Here is a 15,880-nt window from a genome sequence, read left to right as displayed (position 1 = left end):
AGGGAGAAAACCCTCGAAATTTTCCTTTTATACGCACTTGGGGAGTCAGATTAGGTTTTACGCGCTCAGCGCGTTAACCTTCACGCTCAGCGCGGGTTTTCTTTAACGCCCAATTTGCTCTCAGCCTCGAGCGTGCCCAGCGCGCTTCCTTGCGTGCTCAGCGCGAGGCTCCCCTGATGTTCAATTGCTCTCGGCCTCATGCGCACTTAGCGCGTTTCACTTGCGCGCTCAGCGCGGGCTCTAAAGGCTGAGAGTCTTCTCTATTTTGTGCCCGCTCAGCGCGTTTCTTGGCGCGCTCAGTGCGGTAGCCTTCTCTGCTACCTAATTCTTTGATTTTCCACTCCTATGACCCTTTTATCCTCAGTTCTCTACTTGAATACCTGCATATACAAAGTAAATCAAAATGAGAACAATTATAATGCAATGGTGCAAAGAATGGAGGAAATTGCTTATTAAATCTTGTATAAAAACAAGTACAATATAGGCTCATCAAATTCCCTCAAACTTAGAACCTTGCTTGTCCTCAAGCAAAAGGTAAATAATCTAGTAGATAACAAGTAATGCATGTATGTCAAATTCCTTATTCTTGGTTCACTTGTAATTTCTTTTCACAAGCATGAACCTTAAACAACTTTTAGCCACAATTATTGCAATGGAACATGTCAAGGTGCAAACAAAATTTCCAAAGAGATCATAGAGTTGAGACAATTTAATGACTATCTATGGATGCATTCTCACTAGGAAAGTGTTTCTCTCTATGCACACTAGTGTATAGGGGTGAGTGTTTCTCTCATATCTACTACTCACGCCACAGGATTCAACTTTGCTCTTCGTTTCCAATTGAAACTAATGGTAATACAAATGCAGGCACTTATCACAAGGACTTTATTAGGGCAATCTGGATTAAATAGGGTCAAGCATAGCAGTTTCATGTTTTTTTCAAGGAATAAGGGTGCTATAGTTTAAGAGAGTACTTGAAATTTCTACAATGATATCTTTCTCCATACCCCAATGTATCATTTTAGCACAGACCCTTAACCGGATCCAGCCATCAGCCTTTATGTGATGCATCTATACACTTTTGCATCTTATTCTCTTCTTTTTTTTATATTTTTAATGACCACATAATTCTTATTTTCCAAATTTCCTCATTCTTCAACTCCCCCAAACTTGTTTGATGTCATCAATATACTCTCTTAACCAAAACAAGGGTTTATGGTTAATTTTTCCTGGTTGGGATAAGTGGAAGATTGAGTGTTTAGGTTTAGGAAGATATGGTTCAAATGAAAAGTAAATATGGCTTTTTGGCTTAGATGGTTCTCAAAATATGAAAATGCCTTGATCATTTAAATGCACTACACTAGCAAACCACCAGGGAAACTCAAGCAAAGTCTATCATGCAACATAAGTGTAGTTTCTCTCATCAGTTTTTAGGCTCAGACCTCACCCAGCTGGCATCCACAGATTATCACACTCAGCTCAGTCTATGATCAACATTGAAACCCGTATGCAACTAATCATGAACTAAAGCTCTAACATGACTTGAAAATGTCTAAAGTACACACACCATAAACATCAAGCAAACCTCAATCCAGAATTGATCACATACAAAACAAGTATCCAACAAGATTAAAAAACATGCTCTAGCAGGATATTCATAGATATGACCAACTAGAGTAATCCCAAAAACAATTAAAATACTAAAAATAACAAACAGAAAAATAAATTGCAAACAGAGGTAAGCTAAGGTGAGCTCCATCTGTTTCCAATCTCTGGTCATCATCCTCAGTAGGTGCTCCACTTCATCTGCATTAGCAGCTCAACTCCCCCACACTTAGAAGCCTGGTCCCCAGGCCAACCAGTATATACCTGAAAGTCCTAGTAACCAGAGGTGATGAAAGAGTATAATCATGAAAGAACATGGTGAGCATAACAATTAAACACAATGAAAACCATACAATTATAGCAAAAATGAAGAACACCTTAGACCAAAATAAAACACAACAAGCAAACACAGAGAATCATGCTTGAAAATAGACAAATATGGGGAGTCAGGAGGGTGCGCGCTCAGCGCGTTAGAGGTGCGCTAGGCGCTATCAGTAAAAATAGCAGAGGTCTCACATCTGATATGGCGCGCTGAGCGTGACTGCTACCGCGCTGAGCGTGACTGAAGTCACGCTGAGCGCAGTGTCAAGCGCGCTGAGCACGTTGGTTCCAGAGACGAAAATCTGATAATTGCGCTGAGCGCGTAAGGGTGCGCCTAGCGCGAAGCCACTGATTTGGTCAGTTTTGCCTGAATTTTACTTTGAAAGAAGGCCTTATAACCACCCATAAACAGAGTCACCTCATTTCTCACACTCCAAACAAAATATACCCTATATTCAGCCATTCAACCATGATTCACACACTTAACAATTAACACAAACAACACATAACACAAACAACATATAACACAAAACATATATACATATAAACCAACAAGTCACAAATAGCTAGGTGCCAAAAACTTGTTGAGATTTCCGTTGAAGTACTTTTATTATAATAGTTTACTTCCATCAACGGACTCAAACACGGCAAGTATACCGGCCGTACAAGTAGTAAAAATATCGTATCCACAGGGATTAGAAGGTAAAATAAGTATTCATTGGCTAATTGTGACTTGAGAACAATTCCAATTTATAAGAATATGAATTAAAGAACATAACTACTGGAATTGTTAAAACACAAATAATTGAATTAGAATGGAAAATGGGGTAAGAAATGGTTATATGGAAACATGAGGTTGTGGGGGTTAGACTTCACCAAACAACATACTACTGAATCCTAGAGCTCTTGTTACATTCATTGCTCAGTCAACCATAAATTTACTCAGACCTAATCTCTTAGAGAAAGAGCCTAAGTGTGGATATTGAATATCAATCCCTTGAGTATCCATTACCTACACCCGCATTACCGATTAGGGTTTACTAATGGGTCAAGCTCTATTCCTAGATACAATTCCCACTAGGCATATGTTCAGAACTAGTTTCAATGATATTTCCTAATACTCAATGAAACCTTAAATCATGCAAAGGGTGATCAAGCCAAAGCAAGCATTAAGCATGGAAACATACATAACAGAGAATGAAACAACACATAAATATATCATTAAACACAAAAGGATTATAATAGAGTTTGTTGGTTACATCCAACCCCACTACAATGGATAGAACCTCTCAAAACTAAGAGGGGAAAACTAAAATAGAGATGGAAGAGGAAAGGAAGAACCGAAGGAATGATCCACCATGGCCGTTCCCAAGCTCTGGGAATCCCTTCCGCAGCTCCTGGAGGTGCCCCTGAGTGAATGAGGGAGAAAACCCTCAAAATTTTCCTTTTATACGTACTTAGGGAGTCAGATTAGGTTTTACGTGCTCACCGCGTTAACCTTCGCGCTCAGTGCGGGTTTTCTTTGACGCCCAATTTGCTCTCGGCCTCGAGCGCGCCCAGCGCGCTTCCTTGCGCGCTCAGCACGAGGCTCCCCTGATGTTCAATTGCTCTCGGCCTCATGCGCGCTTAGCGCGTTTCACTTGTGTGCTTAGCGCGGGCTCTAAAGGCTGAGAGTCTTCTCTGTTTTGTGTCCGCTCAGCGTGTTTCTTGGCGCGCTCAGCGCGGTAGCCTTCTCTGCTCCTTAATTCTTTGAATTTCCACTCCTATGACCCTTTTATCCTCAGTTCTCTACTTGAATACCTGCATATACAAAGTAAATCAAAATAAGAACAATTATAATGCAATGGTGCAAAGAATGGAGGAAATTGATTATTAAATCTTGTATAAAAACAAGTACAATTTAGGCTCATCATTCACTCTCTCATCACCCTTCAACTTCCTCTTATTAGTACATAATTCCTTAAGGAACTTTGCATATTTTGGAATTTGTTGGATGGGATCAAGGAGATGAATGTTGACTTCCACCTTGATAAACATTTCCAACAATTCGCTATCAATTTCTAATCTCTTCTTTGCTGGTCTATTTGGAAAGGGGAGTGGAATCTCTTATCTCCTCTTTGCTGCATCATTATTTTCAGCTGCACCTGCAAAGGAAGAATCACATTCCACTGGTGCTACAACTGATTGTTGCTGCACTGGTGGTAACTCTTTTTCACTTCTCAAGGTAATGGCACTCACATTCCCCTTTAGATTTAAAATTGTTTGGGAGGGAAGTTTGCCAGAACCTTGAGATTGAAACTGATTTACCTGAGATGCTAACTGGCTAATTTGAGTATTTAAATCTTGGACAGTGGCATCTATATTTCTCTGAAACTGCAACTATTGTTGTTGAAACTGTAAATTTTGTGCAGCCATCTGTTGCATCATCTCCTCGAATGAAGGTCCACTCTTTTGTGCAGGAGGAGATGTAGGTGCTGGTGATTGTTGTTGCTGTTGTTGCTTGAATGGAGGCTGATATTTCCTAGAAGGTTGGAATGAAGGTTGTTGTTGTTGTTGTTGCTGTCCCCATTTCAGATTTGGATGATCATTCCATCATGGGTTGTATGTTTGGGAGTATGGATTGTAATTTTGCTGCTGTTGTGGAAGCCTATATTGTTGTTGCTTGTTGGTGTAAATTCCATAACATTTGCATCTATTTCTTGTAGAGTAGGACATGAATGTGTATAGTGCTCCACTGAAGAACAAATGCCACAAATTGTTGCTGGACACTCAGTTGCTGCACTCGCCTATTGTTGTTGTTCAATTGCTAAATGTCTCACCATGGTGGCTAGCTCATTAATTTTGTTTTCCAGCCTTTGATTATCCACACCACAAACAGAACTAGAACCAGCACCAATTGCCATCTCATTTACTCCCTTGACAACTCCTCTAAATCCAAATTGTTGAGTGTTGGCTGGCATGTTTGAAATGAGTTGTCTTGCAGCATTTGGTGTCTTATCCATCAATGCTCCTCCACTCACTACATCTATCATGTTCCTATCCATCAAGGTTAGTCCTTCATAAAAATATTGAATCAATAATTGCTCACTAATCTGATGTTGAGGACATGTAGCACACAGCTTGTTGAATCCCTCCCAGTACTCATACAAAGTCTCTCTTCAGTTTCCTTATACCAAATATCTCTTTCCTAATTGCTACTATTCTGGATGCAGGAAATAATTTCTCTAGGAACAAACTCTTCATTTGATTCCATGTAGTGATTGTTGCTGGTAGAAAGTAGAGCCAATCTTTTGCAACACCATCCAGAGAGAAAGGAAATGCCTTCATTTTGACATGATCTTCAGGAACTCCTTGAGATCTCATGGTGGAACACACTACATGGAACTCCTTTAAATGTTTATGAGGATCTTCACCTGCAAGTCCATGAAACTTGGGCAACAAATGGATAAGTCCAGATTTAAGCTCATAATTTGTTTGATTATCAGGATATTGGACACACCATGGTTGATACACAACATTAGGTGTAGCCAATTCCTTCAAAGTGAGTCCATGATTATCAGCCATGATATCAATTTCAGAATCAGTTTCAGAAGAAGAGCAAGATTGAAAATTAAAAGTAGAATTAATAACTACTTCAAAATTAACTATACTACTATTATTATTCTAACTAGACCTTAACCTATGCTAAAATGTTCTTTCTATCTCAAGACCAAAATCATGTAATGTTCCAAGGTTGGACCTAGTCATGCAAGTAAGAACACATACAAAGTTATGAAGTCAAAAGTCAACAAAAAAGTCAAAAGTCAACAAAAGTCAATATTTACTATATAAGCAACTGTAACATGCAAAACTATACCAAATGAATTTTGAAAAATATTTCACCACCATAACATCATTTATACATGATTTCCTAATTTTGAGAATTTTTTGGTGATTTTTAAAAATATCAAAAATAGTAAAAAATTGAAAAAGTGGTCTAAATGAAGGAATTTGGCAAAAAGGACCCCCAACACCCATAGTTATTCCATAATAGGGGTGCCTTCTTGTATGAATTTTAGCTACCTTCCCACCAATTTTCAGCCCAATCTAACAACATTCGCAAAAAAGACCAAAATACGCCTACAAAAATTTTTACAAAACTCATAGAAGATGAAGGAATTCTATGATTTTAAGCCCAGGTTACCCTCTTTCAGGAATAAGTTTGCTCAGAATCACATTTTACCTTTGGAGACCAAGTTTCAGCTCAATCAGAGAACCTTTGAAAATTTTCGGAATGGTTTCATGGAGAGCCAAAGACAACTTCTTCAGGAAATGATTTCTACTAGTCCTTTGTTTTTTTCCCTGTTTTTCTAGCTAAAATACAGCACAAAGAAACCGCAAAGAAACCATACAAGATTGCTACAAAAACACTACAAATTACCTAAACAATACAATTCAAGACAAACATTAAATCTGGTCTGGTTGTTGAAAGATACAACAAATTTCCAATTTTACTTCTATAACATCTGCTCTATTTTCAACATTGTTCTTTGAAAATTTTTCATTTACAACCAATGAAGTAGTGATAGCTCATTCGTATCACTATCAAACTATTCTAGGTTCCTCAACAAATTTTTGTAATATAGAGGACTTAACCTATGTCATCTCTCAAGGACACAAGCACATTGTATTTTGAATTTAATCATGTATATAAATCAGTTTAGAACTCGGGGGGGGGGGGAATTTTCAAGCAAACAATTAGAACAAAGTATCAAGAAAGCAAAGAAATCAAAGCAACACAAAATTTCAGTAGTATAGAAATTCGGTTCAAGGTTTTGTTGAGAATTCCGTTGAATTATAATGCAAAGGTACAAAGAATGGAAGAAATTGGTTATTAAATCTTGTATAAAAACAAGTACAATTTAGGCTCAACAAATTCCCCCAAACTTAAAACCTTGCTTGTCCTCAAGCAAAAGTTAATTAATCAAGCAGAAGACAAGCAATGCATGTGTGTCAAATTCCTTATTTTTGGTTCACTTGTAATTTCATTTCACAAGCATGAACCTTAAACAAATTTTCAATCACAATTATTGCAATGGAACATAACAAGGTGCAAACAAAGTTTCAAAAGAGATCAAAGAGCTGAGAAAAGTTAATGATTATCTATGAATGTATCCTCACTAGGAAAGTGTTTCTCTCTATGCACACTAGTGTATCAGGGTGAGTGTTTCTCTCATATCTACTACTCACGCTACAGGATTTAACTTTGCTCTTCGTTTCCAATTGAAACCAATGGTAATACAAATGCAGGCATTTATCACAAGGGCTTTTATTAGGGCAATCTGAGGAAATTAGGGTCAAGCATAGCAGTTTCATGGTTTTTCAAGGAATGAGGTTGCTATAGCTTAATAGAGTAATTAAAATTTCTACAATAATTTCTTTCTCCATACCCTAATGTAACATTTTAGCACAGGCCCTTAACCGGATCTAGCCATTAGCCTTTATGTGATGCATTGTACACTTTTGCATCTTATTCTTCTTTTTTTTATATATAAATATGACCACATACTTCTTCTTTTCCAATTTCCTCATTCTTTAACTCCCCCAAACTTGTTTGATGTCGTCAATATACTCTCTTAACCAAAACAAGGGTTTATGGTTAATTTTTCACTAGTTGGGATAAGTGAAAGGTTGAGTGTTTAGGCTTAGGAAGTTATGGGTCGAATGAAAAATAAATATGGCTTTTTGGCTTAGATGGTTATCAAAATATGAAATTGCCTTGATCATGTAAATGCACTACACTAGTAAACCACCAGGAAAACTCAAGCAAAGTCTATCATGCAACTTAAGTGTAGTTCACTCATCAGTGTTTAGGCTCAAACCTCACCCGGTTGGCATCCACACATTATCTCACTCAGCTCAGTCAATGATCAAAATTGAAACCCGTATGCAACTAATCATGAACTAAAGCTCTAATATGACTTGAAAATGTTTAAAGTACACACACCCTAAACATCAAGCAAACCTCAATCTATAATTGATCACATACAAAACAAGTATCAATCAAGATTAAAAACCATGCTCTAGCAAGATATTCACAAGATGAACCAACCAGAGTAATCCAAAAACAATTAAAATACTGAAAATAATAAACAAAAAATAAAAATGCAAACAGAGGTAAACTAAGGTGAGCTCCATTGTTTTCATCCAATCTGGTCATCATCTTCAGTAGGTGCTCCACCACACCTGCATTAGCAGCTTCACTCCCCCAAACTTAGAAGCTTGGTCCCCAGGCCAATCAGTATATACCTGAAATGTCCTAGTAACCAGAAATGGTGAAGGAGTATAATCATGAAAAGAACATGGTGAGCATGACAATTAAACATAGTAATGACCAGGCAATAATAACAAAATGAAGAACAACCTTAGACCAAAATTAACCACAAAGAAACATGCTTGAAAATAGAGAAATATAGGTTCAGGAGAGTGATCGCGCCGGGCGCAGCACAAACTCGCACCGGGCGCAATATCAGCAAAAGGCCAACGAGGTTCAAATTCTGATACCGCGCCGGGCGCAGCACAAACTCGCGTCGGGCGTGGTACTCTGAAATGGTCACATTTTGCCTAAATTTTCCTTGAAAGAAGCCTTGTAACCAACCAGAACCAGAATTACCTCATTTCTCACACTCCAAACAAAGTATAACCTATATTTACTCATTTCAAACATGATTCACACACTTAACAAATAACACAAACAATACATAACACAATATAACATATAACATAAAACATATATACATATAAACAAACAAGTCACAAATTCATAGCTATAAACACTAAATTACCATTCTAATCCCCGGCAACGGCGCCAAAAACTTGTTGAAAATTCTGTTGAAGTACTTTTATTATAATTATAGATTAGGTTACTTCCATCAACGGACTCAAACACGGCAAGTATACCGATCGTACAAGTAGTAAAAATATCGTATCCACAGAGATTAGAAGGTAAAATAAGCATTCATTGGCTAATTGTGACTTGAGAACAATTCCAATTTATATGAATATGAATTAAAGAACAAAACTACAGGAATTGTTAAAACACAAATAATTGAATTAGAATGGAAAATGGGGTGAGAAATGGTAAAATGGACACTTGAGGTTGTAGGGGTTTGATTTCACCAAACAAACACTAATGAATCCTATGTCTCTTGTTACATTCATTGTTCAGTCAACCATAAATTTACTCAGACCTAATCCCTTAGAGAATGAGCCTAGGTGCAAATATTGAATATCAATCCCTTGAGTACCCAATACATACACCCGCATTACCGATTAGGGTTTTAAGACTACTAATGGGTCAAGCCCTATCCCTAGGTACAATCCCCACTAGGCATATGTTCAGAACTATTTTCAATGATATTTTCCAATACTCAATGAAACCTTATATCATGCAAAGGGTGATCAAGCCAAAGCAAGCATTAACCATGGAATCATACACAACAAGGAATGAAACAACACATATATATATCATTAAACACAAAAGGATTACAATAGAGTTTGTTGGTTACATCCAACCCCAATACAATGGATAGAGCCTCTCAAAACAAAGAGGGGAAAACTAAAATAGAGATGGAAGAGGAAAGGAAGAACCGAAGGAATGATCCACCATGGCCGTTCCCAAGCTCTGGGAATCCCTTCCGCAGCTCCTAGAGGCGCCCCTGAGTGAATGAGGGAGAAAACCCTTGAAATTTTCCATTTATAGTGCCTGGGGAGACAGATTAGGGTTACCGCGCCCAGCGTGCAAACAAGCTGCGCCCGGCGCAATTCATTTTGCGCGTCTGTCCTTCTTTCTGCACCGTGGCGCGCCCGGCGTGGGGTAAGGCTGCGCCCGGTGCGGGTCCTGCTCTGCTCCTTATATCTTTGATTTTCCACTCCTTTAGCCCTTTTATCCTCAATTCTCTACTTGAATACCTGCATAAACAAAAGAAATAAAATTGAGAACAATTATAATGCAAAGGTACAAAGAATGGAAGAAATTGGTTATTAATTCTTGTATAAAAACAAGTACAATTTAGGCTCAACAGGTTTCGATTCCTACGGTATAATCATCATTTTTCACAAAAAATACGAATTCTCAATCCATTTAATTTAATCCGAAATTAATCCAAACAGTTTTCTAAATCTAGATTGTGAATTTTATTAAAACAGAAACTACAATCGCACATTCCAAATTTCAACAAAATTCAAGAAAAGTAACCGATTGAATTAGGGATTTAGGTTATTTCTAATCAGAAAATACTTCTTCTCATTTTCAATTAGGATTCAAAACAGAGATTCAATATCATGAAAAACCGAATTTAAACTAAACAGAAAAGAGGAGAAGAAGAAGAAAGAATTCGTTGGGTAAAAATTAGAAACTCAAATTTACCGGAGTTCTTGAAACCTTAAACCGATTAAGGAATTAGCCTTGCCTCATTATCATGTTGCAACAAATTCCAATTAAGAGAAGAAATTCCGTGAGAGAGAGAAAGATTCATGTAAGAGACAGTGAGAGAGAAGAAGATGAAAAGTTTCAAAAGAGAGAAGAGAGAATTTGAGAGAAACTTCTTGAGGAAGTTATCCCAAATCTGAAAATCTAAAAAAATGAATTTCCAAGCCCCAACTCCTGAGTCATTACATGCTTTTAAAGACAAAATAATGGGCCTAAAACCAAAGGTCCAGTCCACTAATTACAATTCAAAAGCCTAATTAACTAAACTAAACAGTTTCATGACAAGCTGAACAATCAAGTGCAGAGCCGCGAATTTAAAGCACGATTTTGGGTCTGAAAGTTTCCAAACTGGGTTTTTCGTCCAACATAAGAATTGTAGATCTCTGTCTTATCTTTACAGGGACACCAAGTTTGCCAAATTCCGAGTTTAATAGCTCCAGATATGGCCTGCACAAGAAACTGTGTCAAAACAGGAAATTCTTACGGAAAATTAGTAAAATTTATAACTAATTCCTAAATGGTTCACTAATACAAATGTAAACTAAAACATGAATATAGGATACTAAAAAGAATCAAATAAGGTAAAAGTACATAAAGAAAGATATACTAAAATATGACTATCAAGTAGCTACAGACTTGCATTTCTCCACGTGAAAATTCTTCAATATATCTAAAGTATATTTTCTTTGTGAAATGAATATTGCATAATTTTGTTGAGAAACCTCCATTCCAAGATAGTATTTCATTTCATCCAAGTTAGTCATTTCAAATTCTTTCTCCATGTCCTTCTTAAATTGGTTAAAGGAATTTTACTCATTTCCTATAACCAATAAATCATCAATATAGAAAGACACAATGAGTTGCACTTCATTGTTTGACACCTTCACATTCAGGTGCCTTCATTTTCACTTTTTCTGAATCCTTTTTGCATAAAATAGTTTGCTATACCAAACTCTTGGGGCCTGTTTTAAGCCATGGAGAGCTTTATGAAACTTATAAACTTTATCTTCACTTCTTGGAACCTGAAAACCTTCAGGTTGATCCACATATATGTCTTCATCAAGCAATCCATTAAAAAAAAAAAGCTGACTTTATATCAAAATGATAAACTTTCCAGCCAATCTTTGCTGCCAAAGAGATCAATAATTTGATTGTATCATGTCTTGCAATAGGTGCAAAAGTATCAAAAAAAAAAATCAACTCCATATTGTTGGGAGTAACATTTTACCACCAATCTGGCTTTAAGTTTTTTTATAAAATCATTAGGATTAAGTTTAGTTATGTAAACCCACTTAACACCACTCACTTTTTTATTACTTGGCCTATCAACAAGCTACCAAGTTTCATTTTTCTCAATTATCATTATCTCCTTCTTTATAGAAGCTCTCCAACTTTCAAATTTAGTAGCTTTTTCATACCCTGTAGGCTCCAATGCAGCAACATTACATCTTGCATAAATATACTCCAAGTTTCTTGTACTTCTCACTGAAAATTCAATGTCACTATCATAGTTCTCTTCATCATCTTCAAAATATTGCTCTTGCATAGTGTTTTCATCAAACAACCTTTTACTTGAGCCTTCTGCTTATGTTTCTTCCAATTCCATTTTGAAAACTCATCAAATTTTATATTTTTACTAATAATAAATTTTTTGTCTCCAAGTTGTATACTCGATATCCTCTAGAGTTAATGTTGTACCCCAAAAACAATACCAACTTCACACTTATGATCAAGTTTATCTCTTTTCACATCTAGAACATGAGTGTAACACAATTAAATATTTTTAAATGCTCCACTGAAGGCTTCCTTCCACACCATGCTTCATAGGCTGTTTTACCCTTCAATGCTTTGGTAGGCAATAAATTCAACAAGTAAACTGAGGTATTTACAACCTCAGCCCAAAAAGTCTTAGGAAGATATTTCTCAAAGAGAAAACATCAAGTCATCTCCATCACTATCCTATTCTTTCTTTCACTCACTTCATTTTGTTGACGAGTGTAATAAATAGTGAATTGATGTTGTATTCCGACTTAATCACAATTTTTTTTTTAAATTTCCCTATTGTATACTCAATTCCATTGTCAGATCTAAGTTTTTTAATTTGACAACAAGCTTCATTCTCAACCAAAATCTTAAACTTCTAAAATAAAACAAACACATTTGATTTTTTACTTTAGAAAAGAAACTCAACTCATCCTTGTAAAATCATCTAAATAGTAAAAAATACTCACTACCATTTAAAGATGTTATGCTCATTGAACCACACATATCAGTATCAATAAGCTATAATTTTTCAATAGCTCTCTAGCTTGCTACTGTAGGGAATGTCAATTTACATTGTTTTCCAGATTAACATACATCACAAACATCAACACCATCTTCTATAGAATGTAAGTTTTGAACTAAACCATTTGAGTTGATTTGCTTCAAGGTGGAGTAACTAAAATGACAAAGTTTTTTGTGCCATAAAACAAAATCATCTACTGAACTTGGAAAAGCATGCATAGAAGGTTGCTTCCATTCTACTGGAAAATTTTTCTCTCATTTTGATAGATGTTAGCTCACATCTAGAAAGATCAAATATGATGCATTTCATGTCTTCAAAATGCAAAGTATAATTATTTTGAAACATTTATCTCATACTTAAAAGATTTTGATTTATCTCAAGTACATATAAAACATCTTAAATGTATTTAGTACTTGAAGGAGTTTTTACAGCAATAACTCCTTTGCCTTTTACATCAACATTTTCTCCATTGCCAACAATGACTTTTGAGAAGTGAGACTGATCCAATTCCTTGAAAATATTTGCATCATTAGTCATGTGATTTGTGCATCCACTATCTATAAGCCACACCTTCTTGCTACTGCTTGCTAAAAAACAAGAAGCAACAAATAATTGCTCCTTATATTGTTCTTCATGCTCAATAATTTGGGCTTGTTGTCGTTGTTGCTTTGCTTTGTTTTTCCACACTTTCTCCACATGACCAAGTTGCTTTGCATTTGACTCCGAGCCTGAACCCAAAAAAAAATTTCTATATGATTTTTGTTCTATAGTAAGAGCAAGGTGGATACTTATCTTTCCAACCTCCTCCTCTGTTGCTTTCTTCTTGTTTTTTTTTCCTTCTCCTTCTTTCCCACTAAATGGCTTTTTCCCACAACTATTGCTGCATTAAAATTTGTCTTTCGTTTTAACCACAAAAGGACCTTTAACATTTTCTTCCATCCTCAAGGATCTTCTCTATTCAATGGCTTGTAAAGAATTTACAAGTTTTGAAATTGATGTATGAAAAAAATTCATATTTTCTTCAAGAGAAGAGATTTTTGACTCAAACCTCTCTGGAAGACATACCAATATTTTCTCCACAACTCGTTGATCACTAATCTCTTCACCCAGTAATCTAATTTGTGTAACCACTTTAGAAAGCTTGTCAGCAAACTCCTTCACTGTTTCAACTTCCTACATTTTGATAGCTTCAAATTCTCTTCTCAAATTTAACACTTTCATCCTCTTTGTTCTTTCACTGCCTAAGAACTCCTCCTTGAGATTGTCCCACACCTCTTTCATTGTATGAAGATTCAAAATCTTGATAAAAAAACATCGTCATGAGCGACTACTTATATGGATGGCAAGTGCTCTACCTTCTTTAGCCACTTCATCACTATGAAATCTTACCTAAGCCATTGTTGGATTGTCTAGTAAAGGAGCTAGATTACTTCCATTTTTCACCATTTTCCACAAACTCTAAGCTTGGAGATAAGTTCTCATTTTTACAACCCACAAGTCATAATTTTCTCCAGCAAATATTGGAGGTGGAGGTAAGGAACTGCTATTGGAAGCCATTGGTTGAAGGTTTATTGAGTGGATTTCTTGTTGGTTTTCTCTCATGCACACAAACTCAATTTTTCATATTTTTTTCTTTCTCCCTCACAGACCCTAAAAGATCAATGAAGCTCCTGATACCATGTTAAAAAGAAAATTAGATATATAGCAAGAATGGAGAGAAAAAATAGAGCAAGACAATTTTTTAAGTGGACATTAACTTGTGCATTCACGTTCTTTTCATGTTAGCAAATTGGAATGACTTTAAGGTCTAATATTACAAGCTTATAATTCAAAAAATGCATACATAAATTAGTTGTACTATCCAGTACTTTTACCTACTACATATTGACTAAAAATATACTCTAAATCACCTACTTTTCATCTAAAATAGATTGCTAGTCAGAGAAATAAAGTACAATAGATTTTATATTCAAAAAATCAAGAAAATTCTCAAAGTCTGATAAAGTGATTAGTATTGTATATTTTGGGTGAATATTTAAAAAAAAATATATAGCTTTTATTAAACTGATTTTATTTAATTTATTCTTGTTAATTTTGTCTTTTATAGACTAAAGTTTTATTTTAGTTTTCAATTTGATTATTGAAAAGTTATTTTTATTATCGCTCAAGTCTTATTTTGTTGACTTGATTTTAGGTGATTTTGAGAATCTATAATTTCATAAGAATTTGATGAGTACTCCCTACAAGTTAACCTATTAATTCCTAAAGATATCGAAAACAATTTAATTAGATAACATTTGCATGATTATAATATTATATTTATGTTCGAATAATTTATACCTTTTTATTTGTTTCATACATCAAGTTTTAAATCATTAAAATTTTGACACCAATTCGTGTTCAACATTTCATCAAAATCCTATTGTTGCGTACCGTTGAGGATGTAAAAGAGGAAATTTGAGGTGCAAAAGTTCCAATTTTGTTTTCATATCTGGTTTGTGCTTATAGTATACTTATTAAAAAAAACGAAAAGAAGACCCAAAAAAAGTAATACCATGATGAAATAAAAATAAGACAATAGAAAAATGAGAAGAGAAAAAAAAAAGGAAGAGAAAAAAAGTATTACTTTTTTTTATGATTGATGGGATTATTTTATAATATTTATCTGAAGATATATTTTATAAGAATTATTTTATCAGAGGAGCATAATCTAATTTTATTTATGAGTCTCTATTTATAGAGAAAATTTATTATACAAAATCAAATATTGATATTATCCTATTCAGAAATAAGGAAACAAATCTTAAAATAATCAAAACAGATTAAATCTAAATATTTGAGATATAAATAAATTATTCTTAACAAAAATTAATTTATTCTCCTAAAGATATTTAGGCATATTCCCAACACTTCTCCTTTACTAAATATCTTTATCACCTGATTTGAATTTCAAAATCTTCCTTTTCTCCTTTTGATTGGTTTCTTCTTTTTGTGATTTTTGTTGCAATCCTTATTGAGTGAGACCACTTTAATATTTGTTTCGAAAATCTTCATTCTCCTCTTGATAATCAAACTTCTTTTGAAGACATGCATCTTTGTGCTCTTTACTTGTATCTTCATTTATAATTGACTTCTCCTCCTCCAAATTTAAAGCAAAACTATTGTCTTTTATATGAACATTGAACACTTCTTTGTTG

This window comes from Cajanus cajan, chromosome 1 (genome assembly GCF_000230855.2).
Source record: "Cajanus cajan strain Asha chromosome 1, NIPB_CcT2T_4, whole genome shotgun sequence".
In the NCBI taxonomy this organism is placed as follows: domain Eukaryota; kingdom Viridiplantae; phylum Streptophyta; class Magnoliopsida; order Fabales; family Fabaceae; genus Cajanus; species Cajanus cajan.
This window is presented reverse-complemented; position numbering follows the sequence as displayed.